Here is a 3,970-nt window from a genome sequence, read left to right as displayed (position 1 = left end):
TTATCCGGTTAGGAGCCTAAGTAGGAGGAGCTACTTGGACAGTGGTTTGTTCTGTTTTTTTTAATAATCTGAATGCTTATGGGTGAGTTTACTTCGGGAAAATACTGAGCTACAATTAAGAATGTGTACTTTTTATTAAAAATAATTAGGTCAGGCACAATGCCTCATGCCTGTAATCCCAGCACTTTGGGAGGCCAGGATGGGAGGATTGCTTGAGGCCAGGAATTGAAGATCAGCCTGGTCAACATAGCAAAACTCATCTCTACAAAAATAATAATAAAAATAAAATTAGCCATCGTGGCATTCATCTGTAGTGCCAGCTACTCGGGAGGCTGAGGTGGGAGGATCACTTATGCCTAGGAGTTTGAGATTACAGTGAGCTGTGACTGGGCATTGCACTCCAGCCTGAGACACAGAGCGAGACCTTGTCCATCAATCAATCGATCAAATATCTAAAACAAAACTCATTCTCCTACCCCGACTGCCTCAAATATTCAATAAACATTATCATCATCCAAATCAGCTGCTAAGGCTGAAAACTTGAGGGTTATCTTTGGTTACACTTTCCTCATACCTCATTATCGATCCAAACCATTAGGAAGTCAATTTGGCTCTAGTTTCAAAAACTATCACAAATGGCTGGCCATGGTAGCTTGTGCCTGTAATCTCAGCTACTCAGGAGGCCTCACATGAGGCTAGGAGATTGAGACGAGCCTGGGCAACAAAGCAAGATTCCATCTCTACAAAAAATAGGAAAAATTAGCCAGGCATGGGTGGCACGTGACTGTAGTTCCAGCTACTCAGGATGCTCAGGCAGGAGAATGGCTTGAGCCCAGGAGTTTGAGGCTGCAGTGAACTATGATCATGCCACTGCCCTCCAGCCTGGGCCACAGAGCAAGACCCCATTCTCTTTAAACAAGCAAACAAAAAATTATGTCAAACATTCTCACTACCTTTACCATTATCATCATTTCTTATATAAACTGTTACAATAACATCCTAACTGGTTTCTCTGCTTTTACTCTTAGTTCTATACTGCCTATTCTCCACAGAATAACCAGAATGTTATGATTCTTTTAAAACATGAACCTAAACACATCATTCCCCTGCCTAAAATTCTGATGTCTTACCATCCCATTTAACTCAAATGTCTTAGCATGAATTTTAAGGCTCTAAGCCAGCACTGTCCAATAGAAACATGAGCCACATAGGTATTTAAAATTTTTTAGTACCCACATTTTGACAAGTAAAATTAGGCTAATTTTAATAATATACTCTATTTAAACTTGGGAAGTACAGGTTAAGTATCCTTGTTGGATATGCTTAAAGCCATAAATGTTTCAGATTTCAGAGTCTTTTGAATTTTAGAATATTTGTGTATATATATGACATATCTTGGGGATGAGACCAAAGTCTAAACACTGAATTCATTTATGTTTCCTATATACCTTATACACATAGCCTAAGTGTAATTTTACATAATATTTAAATAATTTTGTGCATGAAATTAAGTTTTTTGTAATTTTTTTTTTTGAGACAGAGTCTTGCTCTGTTGCGCAGGGTAGAGTGCAGTGGTGTCATCCTAGCTCACTGCAACCTCGAACTCCTGGGCTCAAGTCATCCTCTTGCCTCAGTCTCCTGAGTAGCTAGGACTGCAGGAACTGTGCCACAACACTGCTAATTTTTCTGTATTTAGCAGAGACAGGGTCTCACTCTTGCTCAGACTGGTCTTGAACTTGTGACCTCAAGCAATCCTCCTGCCTTGGTCTCCCAGAGCGCTAGGGATTACAGGTGTGAGCCATCGCTCCCGGCCTTGAGTACCAAATTTAATCTAGTTTTTTTCATTATGAAAATACATTTTTAGTAATTCAAGCAATAAAGTAAAAGCTCACTGAAAAAATTAGATCATACAAAAATGCACAAAATCCTAATACTTAGTTATAGCTTTTAATATTTTATTACATTCTATTTTTTCTAAGCAGATGATTACAATATGTAGTTTTTAATGTCTATCAACAATAAAGTCACTTTTGCACCTCAATAATAAAGGAATAAAATTTTAAAATATCACAAAATGCTAAGGTTTATAAACTTATCCAACAAATACATTTCATAAAAAAAAAAAAAACAGCAAGAGGTAACCAGTTCACGTGTAAAAAGTTTAATCTTGTAGTTTCATGCATAGAATAATTTCCATATCTATCCTAAAATAACATGACTAAAGGATGTCATGAAAAAGAGAACAATGATATAGGCAGCTAATTATTAAAACATACAGTAAAGGACATGGTGTTTGTAATAAGGCAATAAGTAATACAGTGAGTTTTTATTATATTCAAAAAGTTATTTGGAAGTTTCACACAGTATGAGAGAGTCAGCATAGCACTGAGTCTCCAGTCTTGAAAAAGCAGACAGTAAATTCTTTTAACTATTAAGATGCTGAGCAACTCTCACCCCTTCCAATTTCCCTGGCCAATTCCTCCTACATGTCCTCTAAGGTTCAACTTAGCCAGAGTTCACTCTCTGGGAACTTTACACTGACTCTCTAAGGGTTAAACAATTCTCCCTGGTTTAATCTTACTCTCATTGTCCCATAAATTTGTTTTTAAATGCCACCAATTTGAAACCTTTGTAACTTCAACACCAAGTACAGTGACTACTTTATCAAATATAAAGAATGCTAGTCAATGGAGCCATCAGCAGAACTAGATTCTTCTATTATAACCCAGTGCCTTTCCCCTTAAATGTACTGCTTCTCACATGGGTTATTGCTAATATTTATCTGTAGTCAGTAAATTCTCCCAGAGCCAACCAGTAATCATCCTTTTAGCCTAATCCACAACTGAAACAGAACCCATTTCCTAGATCTGTCTACTGAGGCTGCGTTCTATTAAAAAGGTGTCTCCCCCAGGCCACCGCCTTTTTTTTTTTAAACTGAATCTACTTCTTCAGTTCAAGACCAAGAAACAAAGCATGTTCTCATCTGCTAAGTTTAATGAAACAGGAGACATTTTTTACACAAGATTTCCACCTCTAAGTGCAATTATGTCGGTTTAATTAATTAAAACTATACCAGATCTTTAAGATTACTTTTAAAGAAAGCAATTTAACATTCATACCAGCCGCTTTAGCCCACTCCTAACGTAGTTCACATTGATTAAATGAGAAATGAAAGTAGACTTGCTTCTTCAAAAACATTTGTATACATTTATAAATGCCAAGTTGCTAATGAATTAAGAAAAACAAGGTAAAATTCTGAGGTGAGTGTCAGGAAAGGCGACTACGCTCTTCAATATAGCACCGATTCCCTTGGTGTTTCTGACAGACATAAACCACTGCTGCACTGGTAGCAGCATGAATAACAGTGTATAGGCACTTCTGAAATTCTTAAATCCTTTAAGAAAACTTAAAAAGAGATAATCTGTAATGTTGCCAAATTCAGCGTTTTTTTTTTAAATTTCAAATTCGGTGTTAAATAAGGATATTATGCACTCTTTACATAGACAATGTGAGAGACATAAAAATAATGCACCTATATCAGTACCAAACCACAGAGGCAAATACCAACTGGGAAATCTCTGCTAATACCCTTAATGTTGTACCTGCAATTATCTAAGTTCTTATAATCATAAATTTGACCCCACTGTCTTCAGAGATATACTCAAAACCATTCTAGATCCCTTATTCAATCCAGTAATTCCTACATAAAAAAATTAAAGACTTTTAGGGTTTGAAGGAAGCTCAAGAGATAATCTGATCCAATCTTCTGATTTTATAGATCAAGAACGACAGGATGAGAACTGAAACGACTGGCTCAAATTCACAAATGGAAAAAAATAAAAGTTCTGATTTAGTACTCTCTACAACTTCACTGTAAAAACTAGTTTACTCAGAAATATTTCAGATAATGGCTTATTCAATTTTACTTTCCACCATATGACCATAATGCAATGGCTTAATTATGAATAAA

Source organism: Propithecus coquereli, unplaced genomic scaffold (genome assembly GCF_000956105.1).
Source record: "Propithecus coquereli isolate 6110/MARCELLA unplaced genomic scaffold, Pcoq_1.0 Scaffold34, whole genome shotgun sequence".
NCBI lineage: Eukaryota > Metazoa > Chordata > Mammalia > Primates > Indriidae > Propithecus > Propithecus coquereli.
The sequence above is the reverse complement of the archived record's forward strand: the minus strand, read 5'-3'. Positions refer to the sequence as shown.